At 40.0% G+C, this 21,692-nt stretch overlaps 1 protein-coding gene and 1 pseudogene across 4 annotated transcripts in view; one reads left to right on the forward strand and one right to left on the reverse strand.

Annotated features, from left to right (window-relative positions):
• The window catches only part of PPP2R2B (protein phosphatase 2 regulatory subunit Bbeta), a 410,135-nt gene that overhangs the window by 337,467 nt on the left and 50,976 nt on the right, over positions 1-21,692 (reverse strand). The gene's annotated exons all lie outside the window — the stretch shown is intronic.
• On the forward strand, positions 10,717-11,381 carry LOC138393112 (large ribosomal subunit protein eL29 pseudogene; annotated as a pseudogene).

The following is a 21,692-nucleotide window of genomic DNA, read 5'->3' on the forward strand; positions in this document are numbered from 1 at the left end:
TTACAACATAACTGGGATAAAGTCCTGGCTTTCCTACTTGGAATTCCCTGACCTTACCCCAGTGGGATATTGAGGAACTTCATTATGAACTCTTAGGGTTGGAAGACTAGGCTGTCCACTAGGCTTTTCCTGGCATGGGTGCTATGGTAGATAATATGTTACTTTAAGGTAAGACCAAAAAAAGGTGTGGCATCTCTGTCTTCAGTGAACACCTTAATTCTTTATTCTTGTGATGGAAAAATCTAATGACAAATGTGCAGAGTAGGAGCTTTAGAATACCAGTTTGTATGAATTGCTACTGTGTGATCTTGAGAAGAATTTTTTTCTTTCCAAACCTCAACTTTATCATTTAAAAATATGAGGATAATAATACTGACCTTATAGCAGGACTGTTAGGAGGCTTTAGATAGGTAGTACATGCAAAGCTCCAAGCTCATAGCAGGAGTTCAATAAATGACGTTTGTTATCATCATCATTATAACTGTCATCATTGTCATTGTCACAGTAACTAGAAACATCCAGCATAGTTTTTTTATGAATGTAAGTCACATATAAACCAGCTTCTGGCTTCATATGTTAGGATACTGAAAAATCATTAGTAGCTATTCTCTAAGGACCCAGAGCTACTATTTAAGCCAGGAGGCAGGAACAAGCCCCAGAGCTGTGTGTGACCTGCAGAAAACTACCTCTCATTAAAAGCTCTGTGCTTTTCCTGTGGGTATAAGCCCACTTTGGGAATACCTGAGCAGGTCGTGGGGTCTTGGGGTCAAGGCAGATAGTCACAAAATATCTTCCAGCCACTTTGCTCTTACTCTGCTGTGTCCCGGCTGGGCCAGATAGGCATGTGACAGGGCAACTGTCCATTTCAACAACTCAGTACAGCTCAAGCAGACTTGTCATGCACCGTATGTTGCTGAAGCCAAGCAACAACCTGGTGAGAAAGTGAGGACATTTTACAGGAGAATGGGGACAAGCGGCAAGGCTCAGGGAGGTAATAACTTGCCTAATCAAGCCAATATGTGGCTGAGTCAGGCAGGAACTTAGTCATTCAACACATATTTGGTGGGTACCATCTTAGTTTGGGTTCCTCCAGCAGTCAACCTTGAGTCAAGGATCTAGTCAAGAGTGGTTTTCTGGGAGATGATCCCAGGAAACATTGGTAGGGGAGCAGGATGTGAGAAGGGAAGGGGAGGCAGCCAGTGAAGAATGCATTTTTAAGCAATTTAGTGCTGGGGTCCACTGGAGCTTAAGTCTCCTGTAGAACATATAACTCAGCATTATCCCACCTTAGAGGCAAGAGAGCTGCTACAGTATTTATCTACCAACCCTAACAGTTCTTGGTTGAGGCTGCTTCTGGAAGTATTAATTCCATGATGCCTGAGACTCTTTGCCTGTGGGATCCTCTCTGCCCACATCTCAGGTGCTGACATTGGGCAGCCAGGCAGGCATGCGTGGGAATGGTGAGTGGTAAGGCTGTGTGCAGGGCATTTACTGCAATACAGTACATATCCAGCACTGTGCCAACTGCAAGAGATGCAGAGGTGGTTAAGAGAGACATAAATCATGCTCTTGTGGATTCTATTCTTTAATGGGAAAGACCTACTAAGTAAGTAGCATTAATAATGGAGGGTGATAACGGTTGTGATGATGGAACTAAAGAAAGCTTGGGAACATAAATAGGAGGGGCCCCCAACCCAAGACTTGGGGGAGGGACAGAGGAGACTTCCCAGAGGCAGTGGTATCTCTGTGATTTAAGTTACCACTGTTTTGCCTCTGAGGTTTCCACAATCCTCTTCCCTTTGCACAGAATACTCTCTTCTGCATCTTCCTTTGGGTGTCTCATACACATTCTTCATGTCTTAGATTATATGTCACTTCTTCAGAGAGAGTTTTCTGAATCTTCACAATGGGTTTTACTTCCCACTGTACGTTTCCATGGTAATCAGTATTCATATTAAAATTAAACAGGAGCAGTGCCTGCCTTTTTCACTATATATCTTCAGTACTTTTCCAATTTCTGATACATAGTAATAGTCAATCATTTGCTGAATGAAGGAATAAATGATCTGTCTATAGAAAAAGCTACATTCTCTGTGGAGGCTGGGGGCACAGGAAGGATATATTGTAATTGGGGGTGTAACCATTGACAGGCTCTGCCTTTTGAGAACTGATTTTCTAAGGCTGAATGTGCAGGTTTAAATTCAGAAATGTCATGGGCATTTCCAAGTTCATTGAAACAAATAGTGATATGCTGCCAAAAAGTATAAAAGAAATAAAGGCTGTCTTTGGTATCTACTTACCTGCCTTCCCACAAGTCAAATTCCATATTTCCTGCATAGCTACTATATGCTACTATCTGACCATCTTCCAAGGACCCAGAGGAAAATACTATGCAGTTTCCATTCTGGGGAGCAAGACTGTGAATCCCAGAAGATAGGAGACATAAAACATTCTCAAGATGATAGAATTGAGGCCAGTCCAGGGGAAATGTCAGGAAGCGTGAGCAAAACACAAGGCAGGCAGGCACACAAGAGAGCAAGATTTCCCCTCCTGGGCTTTCTAGAAGTGGCAGGAATAATTTATTATTGTTAGATGTACTAGAACTGCCCTGAGCTCTTAAAACCAGCGATACAAATTATGAAATATATGCTATGTTTCAATTTGTTCTGAGGCAGGATCCAAATCTCAACTTGTTAATCATGATAAAACATGAAAACATTCAGTGACAGTTTTGGTGAGTGCTTGGGCAGGAATTAGGCTAAACAGCCCCTGCTACCTTCAGTTATTTTTCAAGACTAAGGACAGCAGGATGTGCATATGGGTGTGTTCATAAGCATATCCCCATATGAATATTGTTAAGCTAAACCTATGACAGATTCACCAATAAAAATGCTCTCGGGTCATCAAAGAGAGAGAAGAACCAATTCTAACTGATAGACTATGGGAAGGCTTCACAGAGGAGAATTTGAGCTTGGCTTTCAACAATGGGGAGAATTTTGACTTTAAGAATAAAGTATTGGCCTGGCGCGGTGGCTCACGCCTGTAATCCTAGCACTCTGGGAGGCCGAGGTGGGCGGATCGTTTGAGCTCAGGAGTTCGAGACCAGCCTGAGCAAGAGCGAGACCCCACCTCTACTAAAAATAGAAAGAAATTATATGGACAGCTAAAAATATATATAGAAAAAATTAGCCGGGCATGGTGGCGCATGCCTGTAGTCCCAGCTACTCGGGAGGCTGAGACAGGAGGATCACTTGAGCTCAGGAATTTGAGGTTGCTGTGAGCTAGACTGACGCCACGGCACTCACTCTAGCCTGGGCAACAGAGTGAGACTCTGTCTCAAAAAAAAAAAAAAAAAAAAAAAAAAGAATAAAGTATTTAACTCTTACTTTAGTTATGGGATGTAGTTTAAGTAAAATGGAATGTGAAAGTGTAGGGTATGTTCAGGGACTAAGTCATTTGCTCTGGCCAGGATATAGTTCGCATGGAAGAAAGTATAAGGAAATGAAAGTGAGAAAGCAAGTTGGGTTTGGGGAAATGGAGCAACTTGAGATCCATACTGAGAAGATGGGATTGTTATCTTGTTGGCACTACGCAGCTCCTGAAGACCCCTAAATAGGATCACAAAGAATGCTGGTGCGAGGTGCAAGACTGCTTTCTGTAGAGGCAGAAAAATGAATTAGGAGGCTTCAGCAACAATGACAAAGAAGGCCTGGACCTCAGCAGTGGCAGGGGTAACAGAAAGGAGGACGTTGGTGTTAAGGCGCGGTGACTGGGTGGGGACAACAAGTGGAAGGCAACCCTGGAAGTCCAGTTCAGGGACCAGGGGATGGTGTCGTTAACAGCAAGGAAACTCAGGAAGGACCCACTCTCCGTCCCACTGTCTTTATCTCCTCGCTTTACTTCCCACAAGGTCTCAAACTCCTGGACCCTCCCAGATCCCCAGACCTTCTCTCCCTCCAGGGCTCCCTAACCTGGCAGTGCCCACCCCCAGCCCCTGCTCTCTAGGCAGACTGGCTTCAAGACCTTGGGAAGAATCGCTTAACCTCTTTGACCTTCCATTTCCACCTTTTAAACTTAGAAGACTGAAACACAGAATGGTACCCACCTCTATAGTTCTAGATTTTTTCCAATTTACTTCTTCTGCCAGGACCACATACCCTCAGTTGTTAGACATTCAGAGCATCCCCGTCTCCCCACCTGGTACTGATATTTAAACCAGGCACAGTACATCACGCAGAAAGCCAGCAGCAATGGTGGGGTTTCAAGGAGCAGAGTGGAGGTTGGTAGTTTGAAGGGTAACTTGGACTCAGAGGAGCCTTTCTGGTTCTCAGGTCCCTTCCTGTAGCCACTGCCTACTCTGACTCCTGGTGAAGATACTTGTGTCTATGAGCTGCAGCCACAGATGACTGGGGAGGAATGAGGGCATCCAACCTGGCCATCGGCTCAGGGCGGTGAGCCCTCCAGGTAGGTGCACGAGCATGAGACTGACGGATGTGGCCTGTCCCCTGTGCCTTGCACTTTCTTGACAACTCCATGTCAAGCACCCTTTTGAATTAAAATGGGGTTCTTCAAGTGTGCACCCTAGACCAGGAACATCAGCATCACCTGGAAACTTATAAGAAATGGACATTCTCGGACCCCACTTGGACCTACTAAATCAAGAACTCTGGCGCTGAGGCCCGGCCTGTCCCTTTAAAAAAAACGAAAACCCCTACCCTTGCAGATGATTTTGATGCATATAACAATTTGAGAACCAATGAATTAAAATATGGAACAATAAAAAAATACATTACTACTCCTCAATAATACATGAATATATGCATTATTTGGAGCTGAAAGCAGACTCAGTAATAAAACGTGGTAAAATTTTTAGAATGGATGGAATTTAGTTTTTGTGAATAGAGTAGAGACTTTCTTGTAACCTAGCAATATCTCCATGGACAAAGGAAGAAAGAAATTACCCAGGAGCCTTAGGTGTAAAAAATTCAGGTAATTAAGGCAAATATAAGTGGTCGGTTTTTATTTGCATCATCTACATGCATGGGTTCCAAGACATACTCTCTTTTTTAAAGCTATGTAACCTTTGATTTAAATGAAATCGAAACTGAAACCCCAAAGGTAAGACAGATAATTGGGTTGTACTCTAGGGAAATGCAGAGGGTTCCAGATCTCTGCCTCCTGCCCTGCTCCTCCAGTGGCCAAGAGGGCTCCAGGCAAGGCCCATTACTGCAGAAAATAGCTTTAATTCCCCCTTTGCTTTGCATGCCCCATGCACAGGCCTCAGGGAAAGTCTATCATATTCCTGGGACTGGTGTTTTAATTAACATAAAAGAGAAAATTTGTTTTTGTTGTGATCATGTTTTTCCCTAAAGACCAAGAGTGGGGAGAAGGGAGGTGACCTTCACCTAGGAGGGGTCCTCTCAGGGAGGAGTGTAGCACAACTAAAATGCAGGTGCTTCCATCATCTTTGCAGCTAGAAGACTGGACCACCTGCCCAGGAATGTGCTCTTGGTAAATACTCTTAATGAAGCCCCAGAATCCGGGAAGCCTGTTAAATTGCCCGCCCGGGAAGCGGAAGTGACTCAATCTGTGTTTGTCTCCTTGTTCTGTTCTGCACGGGCAGATGGGACTGAACACGCAGCCTTCATTGCCACAAGGCTTTTCCTGAAAAGAAAAGCCCACCTGTATTTGCATTCATATTTGCAGCCTTCTAGAAAAACAGAAACCTGACTCGCCAGCTGTTCAGTCTTCTCAGAACTCTGTGAATCCAGTTTCCTCTGGAAAACATCCAGTGTCATAGAAATACTCACCAAGAAGGGCTTTCGGGGACCTTCTAGTCCCGTGGGTTTTGAACTATTTTTCTTTTACTAAACTCTTCCTTCAAAATGAATATTGCCCAGAAAATAGATGGAAATGATTTTATTTCACTTACCCCTCCCCTCCCACACCCCACCATTTCCCCCAATCATTCATGGATCCTAAGGGATTCGGTAAAGCCTAGTTTAAAAACCACTAATGCGGTGTTTAAAAAGACAGACGTCCAAAAGGTAAAAGGTTTTTTTCAAAGATAACAGGGCTAGAAAGTGTCAGAGCCTGGATTAAAAAGTCTGTCTCTGGTTCTTAGATCTTTCCTATGCAATCCATCCACCTATAAAATTGTTTATTCAGCCGGCTTAGTTTCTAGGTGCTTATTCATTTTTTCTTTGGGCAAATGTTAATTAAACACCTTCTCTGTTCAAGCACTAGTTAGCTGCTGTGGACTCAGTGATAAGCAAAAGAAGAGGGGGCTAATGTCATCACAAATTGTATTGCGGGATAAATATATCCATTAAATGGTCACACGAATACATGTAAAATGTAGAGGATGATAACAAGGAAGGTGATAAGGATGATGTCGACTTTAGATTTGTGGACGGTGACAGTGAATATCGAATGCAATACCAGGTCTGGATCCTCCCACGTTAGCCAGCCCGGCGGTTCTCAGTCCTGGGTGCACATTGCAATCACGCAGGGGTGGGAAAAACAAACACCAGTACTCAAGCTCTATCCCCAGGGATCCTGATTTACTTGGCCAGAGTGAGGTCTCGCTATAGGTGCTTTGCCCAAGCTCCTCAGGTGATTCCAACATGCCACCAAGATTGGAAACCACTGTTGCTAGCAATCCCCCTCAGGGAACCTCGTGTGGTTCCTCTGTTTGATTGTGTGTCACCATGAAGAGAGAACATAATGATTTTCAGAAGCAAAATGACTCATGTCCCAGAAAGAAACAGATACCCCGGAAATCCTGATAAATACGGCATAGACCAGACTAGGAGACAGTCAACCACACCTGGTCGGTAGAAAGGGGAGAGCAGTGCAGTAGACTAGGAAGGACCCCAAACTCACAGAGAAGTCCTAAGTTGTGGCCCTGAAAAGTCCCTTCCCCATCGGTCAAGGGAAAGCATCGGACCAGACCAAGGGTTCTCAGACTTGACGTTACATGAGCATCGCCTGGAGTCCTGGTTCAACTCCAGATTGCTGGGCTCCACCCTCAGCCTCTGATTGGCTTAAGTCTGGGATGGGGCCTAAATATCTGCATTCCAGAAAACTTTCCAGGTGCTGCTGGTGTTGCCGATCCAGCACCAAGACTGGGATGAAAGTGCCATTAACAGAGAGGGAACCCAAGAGGATTCTATTCTTTAAGACAGGGATCCTGTTTTTATTTAAATTTTGATATTTTATTCATCATAAACATTTACAGTAATTTTGATTTTTCTAAATATTGCATTAAAATATTGTTTATCTTGACTACTGAGCTTTTTTGCACCCCTTTAAATTTTGTACTTAAGTGCCTCATTCACTTGCTTCTAATCCCTGCTGGCCGGGGGCCACACGCTGACACTGAACCAAATGATTTCTAAGGGCTGTTTGAGTTCTGCAGTTTCATTAAACAGAGAGGCAGTAGGGTAGAGGTGAAAAGAAGGAGCTCTCGGACTCTTGTTCATGCCTGTGTAAATGTCCTCTGCCATCTGCAAGCTGTGCAGCCTCGGGGGAGTTGCTAAACCTCCTTGGGCCTTTGTTTTTCCTTATCCATGAAGTCAAGACAATACTGATCACATAGGTTTATAGTAGTCAGTTGAGATAACAACCATGAAGCACATAGTGTGGGCTCAATACTTTCAGCAGTCAGCATCATCCGCAAATGCTCCTCAGTTTAATCATGTCCTGAGGGTTTTCCTTTCTGATTACGTTCACTCTGATTTCTTTGAAACCTAAGAGGAACCTTTTTTTTTTTTTTTTCGAGGCTGCATACTATTTGTCAAGTCAGGCAGCTTCTTGTTTTCCCTGATTTTCCAATTTGTCCCTTGTGGGTTTGCATTGCCTTTATTTCCAAAAAGACAGTCTATAAGGACAGTATAATGAAATGCAGCATCTTAAACGAAAGTCTTTAGAAAAAGCAAGAAAAGCCTTTTAAATCAATACTCATTATTTATTGAACATCGATGAAATAAATGGCCAATATCTCCCCGAGGCCAAGAATCACTCCCGTTTATGTCGTGGGACATAAATATTTGGATTAAGGGGAGAATGACATTTACTGGGTCTTGAGAAGGAAGGCACGGTTTCCATAAATGTCATACATAGTTGTCAAATTTTGTCATAAATTAGTGCTCCCAATTTACAGACTTTTTGCCGGGGCTCTAGTTTCTTTAGAGAGCCATGTGAGATGAAGGGAGAGGTTTTCAGAGGACAAAGCCCAGGCCTCTCAGTGTCTATGCTGATATCTTCACTCTGGTGTCTCTACTACCTTTCCTCACACCTGCCACTCTTCACCATGTGTCCTAACCAAATAGGACTGTCCACGTTTGTCAACCTACTATGTGAACCCACTCCGTCCTGCATAGATCAAGCTGTTTCCCACAGGCAATGGCTTTCCATGGTTCTCCATATCAAAATCCTGTTCATGCTTTGAGATCTCAAGAGTCACCTCCTCTAAGAAGCCTTCCGCAACCCCCACACTTCACGTCCCGTGATTGTTCCTGGAGAGCCAGCCTCTGTTAGAGCACACCTCAGAAGCTTGAGGGTTTTCTGTTCCCACACATCATCCTTGATAAGTTATTGATCCTCCATGGACGGAGCTCAACTCTAGTTTCTGTTTGATTGATGGTCAAACTTTTCTCAGCAACCAAAGCTTCTGGTCAGAGAATTTGATCTTTCTGTTGCTGAATTCTTATCAAAAGCATCAGTGCGGGAAGAAATACTCATGAGTCACTTTGATCCCACTGTTTGGGCCTCATTCCTGGTCTATGCTTTAATGGTGTGCAATCTATCTGAGCTAGGAAATAGTATAAAAATGATCCATATATAACCTATTGCTACAATATTGTTAGAAAGCACTGGAGAAATTGTTCTCATGATTGAAGACCAAGAAAAGATGTACTATTTCTAAGCAACTGGTGAGCTTTCATCTTGTTGATTGCAGTGACTCCTGTCCTGTTTCCCCCTTTGTCCTGGTTGGGAGAAAGCTCTGAATAAACATTGAATAGAGTGTTTTAATGTGCATTTTTTATACTGATCCCATTCCTGGCTTCCTATTATTTTCCTACGTTTATTTTAGTCTCACCTCCATTTAATTTTTTTCCCTTTTTGCTTATATACTTCTGTAAGATACTTCAAAAACTTGCATAGAAGAGGTGAGGGATAGATATTTAAATAATTCATATTTCCTTGAAGGCAGATAATGTATCCTATTTGTTTTGAATTTCTAATACTATATCTAGAGCTTGACACATTTATGCATTTTTAAAGGGAAAAAGAGGAAAGATAATGGAAGGAAGAAAAATTAAAGTTGGTGGTAGTGGTATCTATATCCTAGTTTTCTATCTGGATGAATGACGGAAAAAACTCAAGACATTTTTTAGGACATGCAAGCTACGCCAAATATTTTAGAATATCTGAAAACCTAAAGATATTGCTTCACATGTTTCCAATTAGTTTTAGTATTGCAAAGACAATTTTCTAGGTAATATCCAGACATTTGGCATATGTAGACATGGCTACCAATTTAACAACTATGCCAAGTGTGAAATTATTGTTAGAGCAATTATTCCCTAACTTTCTCAGGCACATTTATATATTTTTTGGGCTCAAGATATTGGACCTAGAGATAATTTATGCATTTTTATACTCAGGATAGCCATCCTAACACAGAAGTGTTGTGAAGTATAAAATGAGATGAGAAAGCACTTTGTAAAGTTAAAAGACTTAATCGAGAGCAATGTGATGTGTACTTATTCATAAATACACACTTTACAAGGGCATTCATTTACCTGTCAGAAGGAAATTTCAATTTTTGTAGCCTAATATAAAAGGGCTATAAATGTAGGGTATAAACAGCATACACTAACACACATAAACCCAGCAATACCTAAAAACAAATGACAATCATTATTGAGTACGTGGACTCTCTGGAGTCATCTGGACTCTTCTATTTCTGTCACACTTACTCCACATCCAGCTGGTCAGCACATCTGAACTCGACCAACTGACTCTGCAGCTGGCCTGCTGGACTGAGCCACCGTCTTCCATAACCAATAACCACAGTGGCCTTATGACTAGACTCCCTGCTGTTGCTCTTGTCCCGTTCACACATTCTCCACGCAGAAGCCAGGGGCATCCTTCAGGAACAATCAGACCATGTCACTTCTCTACTCAAAACCCTCCGATGGCTGCCATCCCACCCAAAGCAAAAGCCAAAGTCTTTGCCACGCTCCCTTCCTGGAACCTACTACAGCCCTTTCTCAGTCCACTCCAAACACTTGGCCTCTTCACTGTATTTGAAGTATAGCAGCCACGCTCATGGCTCTTCTTTGTGCCTGGAATGCTCTTATCCTAAATTTTCACATAGCTCATTTTCTTATCTACGTCCTGTCTTTGCTCATATGTTACCTTCTCAGTAAGACCTTCCCCTACAACCCTATTTAAAATTTTAAGTGCCCTCCATCCCTACACGGGAACTTTCCGTCTTCTTCCATTGATTAACCTTTGTCTGTAAAAATTATTACCTTCTAACATACTATATATATCACCATATATATATATAAAATAAACTATGTATAACTATAAAGCTAACTTTTTGTGTCCAAAATTATTAAAAATATTGTATAAAATTACCTTCAGGCTATGTGTATAAGGTGTATAAGAAACATAAATAAATTCCACGGCTCTTCCGGTCCCAGGCTCTTCAGCAGCCGCGGGTTACAGTGTAGACATGGCCAAGTCCAAGAACCACACCACACACAACCAGTCCCGAAAGTGGCACAGAAATGGCATCAAGAAACCCCGATCACAAAGATATGAATCTCTTAAGGGGGTGGATCCCAAGTTCCTGAGGAACATGCGCTTTGCCAAGAAGCACAACAAGAAGGGCCTGAAGAAGATGCAGGCCAACAACGCCAAGGCCATGAGTGCACGTGCTGAAGCTATCAAGGCCCTCGTAAAGCCCAAGGAGGTTAAGGCTAAGATCCCAAAGGGCATGAGCCACAAGGTCAGTCGACTTGCCTACATTGCCCACCCTAAGCTTGGGAAACGTTCTCATGTGCGCATTGCCAAGGGTCTCAGGCTCTGCCTGCCAAAGGCCAAAGATCAAACCAAGGCCCAGTCTAAGACCCAGTCTAAGGCCCAGTTCAAGGCCCAGTCCAAAGTCCAATCTGCGGCTTCAGCTGCAGCACCAGCTTCAGTTCCAGCTCCAGCTCAGGCTCCCAAAGGTGCCCAGCCCCCTGCAAAGGCTCCAGAGTAGAGGCCTCTGTCTGCCAACGTGAGGACAGAAGGACTGGTGTGACCCCTGGGCTGCTGTCTGCATGGGGCTGGGGTCCTCCTGTACTATTTGTACGAATAAACCTGAGGCAGGAAAAAACAAAAATAAATTCCACATTTATACTTGGGTCCTATCCCCAAGATATCTCCTTATGTATATCCAAAAAAATCCAAAATCCAAAACACTTATGGTCCTAAGCATTTCAAATTGGAAATGTCCAACCAGTATATAGTAGATAATTTTTTAATTGTCTGTACTCCAACTAAAAGAGCTCCATGAGGGCAGGGATTTTTATTGCCTATTTTGTTCACTGATGTTGCCCAGCACATACAACAGTATCTGACACGCAGAAGGAACTTAATAAATGTTTGTCAAATCAATGCTTAAACCCTCCTTCATACCCTCCTTTCTCCAATTTTACAAGCTGTGGTAGATTAATCTTCTTACATCATTGCTCTGTGCTATTATAAAATTCTTGTTGACTTTTTATGACTCCAGAAGGAAGTTCACATTGCTCAGTTGGAATGACATGAACCTCCTACTATCGTTTCAGTTTGCTTTCTTACTATTCTTTTGCTTCATCCAAACTGCTCTCTCTTGCTTTGCATTATGTATGCTGTACACTTTCCCACCCCCATGCCTATATTTAAGCTATTCCTCTGTCTAGAATGCCCTTTTCTTGCCTCTCTGAAGGTCCAAATTTTACTCCTATTTCAATAGCTAAATCAAATGCCATCTCCTTCATGGAGCCTTCTCTGATGCCTCCAAGAGAAAGCCACCTGTCTGTGTCTTCTCTGAGTCTTACTATTCTCTGAGCCTCATAACATATCACTGTATTGCAGAAAGCATAGCAGAGGGTTAAGCATAAGATTACACACCTCCAGGGTGTGACCTTCTACATGCTTTTATAACTCTCTGAGTCTTGGTTCTCTCAACATAAATTGGGCTTCTGATAGCTTATTTACAGTAATGATTATAAGGTTAAATGAGATAATGCTTATTTACTTACCAAATGATTATAAGGTTAAAGGTTTGATTTTCTCAATACATGTTAGCTATCCTCATTATCATCACCATCATCATTTCTTCCTTGAAACATAATTATGCTATTTCCTGCTAAACTGTAAGTTTCTTAAAAACAGAATAAATGTCTAATTTACCTCTGCACATACCCAGGTATTCAGTAAATATTTGTTGAGTAAATTTGAGAATCAAGACCATGACTTTGTCCTTTAAGTTAAAGCAAAAATACCTGCTAAAAAGTTGATGTCATGTATTTTTTTTTTTGGCAATCGTCTTTTAGCAAATAAATCCATTTCTATATGACTTTCTTTTACTTCTCAGCTGTTCTTATCATAGTATTAGAAGCTCTCTAGCATTAGGTTTTCTTATCATATTTCCTAGTATACAAAAAGGACTCATTAGTTAAGAAAATATCTGCCTATACTTTTCTAAAATATGCCTGAGAAAGCATAAGGGAAAGGAAGAAAACAAAAGAGTAAAAATAAAGTTCAAAAAGGTATGGTTCTTACCATTGAGACAAAAGTCACATATACAGACACATTGTAGAGTCAAAATATGTAGTAAGGGAGGGGACAAAAGCAACCCCAGGGTGCTATGGGAACACAGAGGAAGTATAGTGAGCGTTGTCTGGGAAATATTTCCTAGAGGAGATAACGGTTAAGCTAAACTATTAGAGATAAGTGAAAATTAGTCAAAAGAAGATGAGTGGAATGGGCATTGTATCCAGGCAGACAACATGCCATAAACAAAGGCAAGCCGGCCTGAAGTAGCATGATACATGCTGGATTTCACAAGCATTTAGGCATATGCAGTGTCTGTTCCAGAGCAAGAGCAGGAAAATACAAAGTTGGAGAGAGAGTTGTCAACCAAGTCATGGAATATCCTAAATGTCATGCTCTAGAGCCTTATTTTGCAGGTAAAAGGGAAACTTGAAGGATTTTAAGTGGGGAAGGGAAATGATCAGATTTATGTTAGAGAGCGATTACTCTGGCTACGGGGTAGAGGTATTTACCCAGAAATAAAGGGAAAACGACATTCAGGTCAGGAGGCTGTTAAAAAAACTCCAGGCTAGAGAAAGGGAATGCTCAAAGCAAAGAAGTAGGGTGATAGGAGAGGGGTGGAGTCAAGAACCGCGAGCAACAAAGTCACTGGGATTTGGCGACTGGTGCATGAACTGGCTTGGAGGAAGGAGGAACCTGGGTTTCTACTTGGATGACTGCGCAGAAGGCGATGCTAATACTGAGATAGGACATTATTGTTGAGAGGTAGCAGAGCACAGGCTGGACATGTGGGAGTGAGATGATGAGTTTAGTTTTAGTCACACGGGAGTATCAGCACTCAGAGTCTTAACCTTAGGGGAAGGCAGAGATCTGAGCTGGAGGTAACATTTGGCATCCTTAGAATACAGGGTGGTTAAAACCCCGAGCGTGTGTAAACTCACTCAAGGATAAAGTTTATATAGAAACCAGAACTCTGGTGAACACAGCATTTCAAGCAGAGAAGAGGAGCCCACAAAGGAAGCACATTAGGAGTGTGCAGAGAAAGAGAAGAGGAAAATGACATGAAAATGAATCTGTTGAAGCTAAGGGAGTGGAGGATTTCAGGAAGGAGGGATTGATCAACACTGTCAAACGCAGCTGCAATGTAAAGTAAGATATGACCTAAAAAGTGTTGCTTAGATTTGGCAAAAGGCATTTTAAATTAGGTTTAGAACGAGAAGGAAAACAAGGTAGGGTTAAGCCTGCTGCTTGGAAAAGATGATGTCATGTTAACAGATGACAGTGAGAAAGAGCCTACAGCATTTCTGTTGCTTGTCTACCCTGTCAAGAAGAAGGATCTTTAAACTGGAAAGGTAGAGCAGTGTCTTTAAGAGGCAATTAAAGCTCAAGATAAGTTAGAAGATAATAAAGACAGGACCACAGAGTTTTGCATGCAGGGGATCTTCTAGGTCCTGATGAATTGTATTCTAGGACATGCACACACATACACACACACACACACACACACATACTTCTGTCAGAAAGCTTTAAGCATCATAGATAAAAATATTAAAGATGCTCGAGGCTGGAAGCTAACAAAAAGAAAGAGGATCTCAGAAAAATTGTATTCAAATATAGGAAGAGCTATTATGTAGAATAAGAGTAAATTTATTTTGTGTGATGTCGAAAGGCAGAACTCAGATCTGAATGTGGAAGTTGCAAAAGCACAAATTTCAGCTGGAAATAATTTTCCATCATCCAGTCATGACAGAGGCCACTTTGAAAGGCACTGATGTCCTGTCTCGGAAGTATTCGAGCTGAGGTTGATGGCCATCGGTCAGGAGGGATGGTTGGACTCAATTTGGAAGGGTCAAGACCCAGTACTCACCTTCTTTGAAAAGACATCATTTTTTTTGGAAACAGAATTTTTTCTTACTGAGCTTAGAAAATAAAATATATTTGTTATCCCTGGATTACGTGACTATTATTTCTAAGGTCCCTTCTAAATAGAAAACTTCATTTATCTAGACTCTGGAAACTACAGTAAATGTGGAAATGATGAAAAAAAACCCAGCTGAGTTAACTAAATCATTTGTAGCCTGGAGAGGACTGGAACAGAGTGTGAGCTGGTGTTGTATTAGTTTCATTTGTCATGAGACCCTCTACAGGAGAATTGGGGTTGTGGGTCGAATTAGGCAGTGTTCCATGCTGGCTTTACACGACGAGGTTTATAAAAAAATATTTAGTTTTGTCCTCGTGATACCAGACACAATGCTAGGTACAGCTACTGTGGAGAAAATATGTCAAGACAGACACTAGGCACACTCAGAACAGAAGGCGATGGTGTTATAAAAGACTTTTTATCATCTCCCTCTTGGCCAGTTAAAATGAATTAGAGTGATCAAAGGCATTAGCATTGAGTTCTTGCTTTGTATAGTTCAGCCTACAAATCAAATGCTGCTCTCTGTTTATTACTGCAAGATCATAATTCACAAAGGAAGGTTCAAAGAGGTCAGTATTTATGACTACCCAGAGTGTTTCATTTGCAAAAATTATAAATGGAAAATCTGGCGCTTAGTTAGAAATGTAGATCTTCTGATACATAAATTTGCCCCATTGATTTTTATGTATTTCTTAAACTGTGCCCTGCTGCTTTCAATATTGTTTTGGAACAGATTGACCATAAATATTTAAATAACTGCTGTTCAACAATCAAAGCTACTGAAAGCAGTAGCTGTTTGAAGATACAACTGTGATTTGCTAAGGTCAAGAGAAGCTAAAATAGAAAACCTTCAGAGTAAATTATTCCTTGGAAATTATCCAGCAAAAGAAGAGAAAGTTCATAAGATCATGCTTACAACTTGTTAGGTACACCCCAAACACTTTTGAAGTACCCTGTGCAATATTTTGAAGTGCATAAACGATCTGCCACCAACATGGGAGTGGGAGAGAAGGAAGGAAGATGTTAGCTTTTGCAATGACTGGAAGAATGGAACGACAAAACCTGGTGAAGTGACATCTAATGCTGTCCAAAGACTTTACTGTGCTGTTTAATCTATCCATTACTTTGAAAGAAGATAAGTGAAAAGCACAGAGTGCTTTAAATCCAGGGTCTGCCACCAAAACGCAGCAAGCTAGCTTTGACCTGCATACCTTTTCTTCCCACTACAGCATGTAAGAGATGTTAAAGCAGTCACCTAAACATGATTTTAAATATGTCCTAGAGAAGCCTTTCCCAGCCTCCCAGCTTAGGTCTGGCTGTCCCGTATAGCAGTTGTGGGAATGCACCTCTCAGGTCTTCTTTGAGGGAAATGCGCTGTGAGGAGTGACTGAGCACAACGTGGGTACTAGGTCTGGCCATTCCTCATCAACAGAGGATTCCCTTGGAAGGCAGTCTTTGCTCTGGGGCCCCCATTAACCTGGCCTAGGCTTTCTCAGAGCTGCATTGTAGCCTGAGGATCTTTCTACCTAGGCTTCCCTCCTTCACTCTCTCCTTAAAAAGGTGTCAGATGTCTATTACTGTCTACAGCTTTCCTTACTCCTGTTTTCTCTCCTTTTTCCTCCATAGGGGTTTCGCCTATTAATTCTGCAGCACTTTTAATTCCATCTTGGCATTTGATCCTGATACCCCAGTGACATACCCTCAGAATTCCTTATACCATTCCTTTAAAGCACACGTTTTCTAGTAATATATTTATGTAATTATTTAATGAATGATTCTCTTCCCATCAGACCTTTGATTTCCATTGGGATAAGAAATATGTCTACTTTATCCCTAGACTCTATCAAACTACCTAGAGAGTCATACATGATTTATAAATATTTATCGAGTGGATAAATCAATGAAAGAAACAGTGATAGTACCACGCTATCATGAAAGATTGAGGGATTGCGCTAAAAAGGATGGAACAAAGTAGTCACAATAGACTTTGGGCAAGAGAAGGTGACAAAGTTGGTGGACAAATAGAAGAAAGCCTGAAAATTAAGTCACTAGTACTTGTAAAATTACTCAACCGTATCTTTCTGCTTATGTGGTTTTGATAGGGATTGACAAAGAAGGTGTATTCAATACTACAAAGACCTCAGAGCTCAGATTATCAGAATCTCATATTAATACATTTTTAAACTTCTAATACAGTACTGATGAGCCTGGTCAATTTAGACATATCACTAAAGTTCAGACCTTTGTGTACATGACTGAAAAAGGAAGAAATTTTCCAAACCAAACCCAGCAAATTCTAAGAATGCTGAGGGCTTAGGGAAGTGTTTTAGGAGGAGAACTGTATAACTAAAGTTCCAGGGTACTGTGATATCCCATATAACATATTGTCATTAACTCTTCCAGTCACTGAAAAACTTGTGAGCTCCCTTGACACACAAAATTGGTAGTATGTGTTAACAGAAGTGGAGTTGAAGAAAAATATATTTCTGACTTTTTGTTTCTGACCATGGTGGGGTACTTGGTACCAAACTAGCCCTTCCACTGTAAACAACTAGAAAACTGGGTAAAATATGGGAAAGAAATCCCTGCTTTTGGATATCAAATAACAAACACCACAGAATTGTAATCCCCAAGAGAAGGGACACAAACAATTGTTCTTTCCGTTTGAGGCATTTGATGAACGCTGGGGTAGGAAAGGGGCACCCAAAAAACATGACAGTCTTGCTTAGTTGAGGAGACAGAGAGAATTTCAGGGAGTCTAAGGCAGCTGTAATTTAGAGGCTGATACTAGAGAGGAGAGAGCAGAGAAAGCATTTGAGAAAGCTGCAGTAGAAGTCCTCTTGAATTTTTAAACACAAAGATGCACGTGCATAGTGTAAGACTCTGCAAGCTTAGCAAAGAATGACGATCAGTGAGCCTAAAATACTGAGGAGGTATAAATTGAACCACAAGAACTACCCTAAAGTGGGAGATATTCAACCCGAGCCATTGAGTAGAGATGCCAGAAAGGCCATACCTTAGCAGCACACTTAAATTAGCCTTAAAATGATGGCTAATCTAAACTTACCCAAACAAGCCTGAAAACAGGCCTTAAAAGTAACATGGTTATTAATGAATAGATGAACAGCAATCATAATAAAGCCCAATGTGTTTTTAACAAAAGATAATAAAATCTGGATACTCAACATGCCGTTAACAACGTTCAGCATCAAATAAAAATTACTAGATGTGCAAAGAAGCTGGAAAATATGACCATAAGCAAGAGAAAAATCAGTCAATAGAAACAAGCTCTGAGAATGATAAAGATGATGGCATTATTAGTCAAGGACTTCAAAAAATCTATTTAAAGTATGTTTAAGGACATAAGGGAAAACATGAACATGAGAAAAGAAATGCAATCTATAAAAAAGTACCTAAAAGAACTTTTAGAGCTAAAAAATATATAATATTTGAAATGAAAATTTTACTAGGTGGGCTTCAACACAAATTAAACACACAAAAAAGCAAAACCACAAAACAAAACAAACCAAAAAAAAAAAAAAAACCCACAATGAAATTAAAGACAGGGAGATAGAACTAGCCAAACTTAAACACAGAAAGAAAATGCTAAGGGGTAAATAAACAGAGCGTTTAGTGATCTGTGGTAAAATATCAAGTCATTAAATATACTGCAATTGGAGTTCTGGAAGGAGAGTAAGGAGTCAGCAGAAAAAGTATTTATGGAAATGATAGCTAAAATTTTCCAAATTTAATTTTAAAGAACCCCACAGAACTAATAAACTCAATAAAATCCACTCAGGATAAATAAATACATAAATATCTTTCTAAAGCACATCATAATACAATTACTGAAAAACAACCACAAAGATAACATTTCTAAAACCAGCCAGAAAAAAAAGTACCTTACATACAAAGAATACACTTAAGAATTACTATTGACTTATCATAAACAGGGCAAACCATAAGATAATGGGAAAAAAAATCTGTAAAGTGTTGAAATAATAAAAAAATAGTCTAGAGTATTAGAACCAATGAAAATATTCTTACAGCCTTCAAAAATAAAGAGAAAATAAAAACCTTCCTGAAAGAGAAAAAAAAAAGTTGAGTGAATCCATCGCCATGTACATGATTTTGGATATGAATTCAGATCTACAGAAAGGAATGAGGAGAACTGGAAATGGTAAACGTGAATAAATATAAAAGGCTATTTTCTCATTTCTAAATTTAAAAAATTTACTTACGAAACCAAAAAATAACAATGAATTGTGTTATGGCATATGTATATATACCATGCTTATACACATATATGTACACATATCACATGGAGAAATAAGAATGCAAACTTTAGAAAGGGAACAGTATACTGTTGTAAGGTTCTTAGATTATGTATAAGTGGTATAATACTTAGACTGTGATAAGTTAAAGACACATATTATAAATCCTAGAGTAAGCACTTAAAAACTAAAACAAAGAGGTATAGCTAAGAACTCAACAGAGGAGATAATAATGCTAAAAATAGTCAATTAAGACAAATGAAGTCAGAAAAAGAGGAAGCAAGGAACAAAGAACAGATGGACAAATAGAAAAAATAGCAAGATGGTAAATTTAAAAATGGAATGAGCACGCCAATTAAAAAGCATAGATTGACAGATTGGATAAAATTGCAAGGCCCAACTAAATACCACCTAAAAATATATACTTGAAATACAAAAACATAGGTCAAAAGTAAAAGGATAGAAAAAGACATATCTTGTAAACAGTAAGCGCAAGAGAGCTATCTTAGTATCAGATAAAGCAAACTGCACGCCAACCCATCTTACCAGGGCCAAAAAGGGACATTTCATACAGATTATGATGGCAATTTTATGTGTTAACTTGATTGCGTTAAGGGATACCCAGATAGATAGTAAAACATTATTTCTGGGTGTGCCTGTGAGGGTGTTTCTGGAAGAGATTAGCATTTAAATCAGTAGACTGAATAAAAATCAGCCCTCACCAATGTGGGCAGGGATCTTCCAACCCACTGAGGGCTCAGATAGAATAAAAAGGTGGAGGAAGGGCAAATGTGCTCTCTCTTTTGGAGTTGGGACATCCATCTTCTCCTTCCCTCAGACACCAGAGCACCAGGTTCTTGGGCCTTCAGACTCCAGGACTTGTACCAGAAGCTCCTCCTCCCCTAGTTCTCACACCAGCATCCCAGTAGTTCCCAGACTGATAGTTCCACCACTGGCTCCCTGGTTCTCAAGCCTTTGGACTCAGATGGAATTACACTCCGCTTTCCTCATTCTCCATATTGCAGGTGGCATATCATGGGACTTGTCAGCCTCCATAACTGTGTGAACCAATTCCCATAATAAATCTCCTCTTATGTATCTGTCTATGTCACATTGATTCTGTTTCTCTGGAGACCCTGAGTAATACACTGATGAAAAGATCAATATACCAGACAGACAGACATATGTTAAATGTGTAGGGGCCCTATAACACGACTCAAAAAATGTGAATCGAAAACTAACCCAAGCAAAAGGAGAAAGAAAAATCCACAATTACAATCGGAAATTTCAACATTCCTCCCTCTGTAATTGATAGGACAAGTAGAATGAAAATTAGCAATTATGTAGCAGATGTAAACAACATTATCAGCCAATTTCATTTAACTGACATTGAAAAACACAGCACCCAACACCTAAAAAAATACACATTATTTTTAAGTGTACATGGAATATACCAAGAGAGGTCATATACTGGGCTATATAGTAAGGCCCAGTGAATTCAGCAGGACTGAAATCATACAGAGAATACTCTCTGGCCACAACAGATTAAAAATTAATAACCAAAAAATAAAGCTGGAATGTCCTCAAATATTAGAAATTAACCAGCACATTTCTAAATAGTTTATGGCTCAAAGATGTCAGAAGAGAAATTCAATAATATTTCTAACTGAATAATAATGACGAAAACAACATGTCAAAATTGATGACTTACAGATAAAAACACATTTAGAGGGAAATTTATAGCGTAAACATGTTAGAAAATATGAAATGTTTAAATGCAATGATCTAAGCCTCTACCACCTTAAGAATCTGGAAACAGAAGGACAAATAAAACAAAATGAGGAAAAGGAAGGAAATAAAGGTAAGAGCAGGAACCCAGAGTAGGCCATTTGAAAGACCAATAAAATCAATTAACCTCTAGTTGGACTAATAAAGAAAAAAAAGAGAGAGAGAGAAAAAAAAAATCAAATTAACAATATCGGGAATGAAAGAGGGATCTCACTATAGATCTTACAGACTTAAAAAAAAATAAGTGATGCACTGAGTATGTCATGGAAAAAAAATAAGTGAATCTTATAAACCATTTTATACTGGTGATTTTCCAATTCAGAGGAAATAGACAATTTCTGAAAGACATAAATTAATAAAACTGGTGTAAGAAGATATACAAAATCTGAAAATTCTTATGTCTACTAAAGAAATAAAATTTTTAATAAATGAAAAAACATCCCAAAATGTGGATCCAAATGGCTGCAATGACATGTCACCAAAGACAATGTACAAGAAAATAAAACTGAAAATATGCATGATAATCCATAACAAAATATTAGCAAATAGAAGCAAGCCAATAAGGACGTAAAAAGATGCCCTACTTCATTAGTCATTAGGGAAACACAAATTCAAATGAAATACCACAATGAAATACCACTATCCAGCTAGTAGAATGGATAAAAATAAGAAGACTCACTTTACCAAGTGTCAGTGAGAAGATGGAGAAACTAGAACATTCATACATTGCTGGTAGGAATGTAAAATGTTGCAATCACTTTAGAAAGTAATTAAAATGTTCCCCTATCATACAATGGGACACTTTGCAGCTATAAAAAGATTGAACTATTGGTACACACAGCAACATTGAGGAATCTCAAAATAAGGATACTGAGTTTCAGAAGCTAGGA

Source organism: Eulemur rufifrons, chromosome 10, assembly GCF_041146395.1.
Source record: "Eulemur rufifrons isolate Redbay chromosome 10, OSU_ERuf_1, whole genome shotgun sequence".
NCBI lineage: Eukaryota > Metazoa > Chordata > Mammalia > Primates > Lemuridae > Eulemur > Eulemur rufifrons.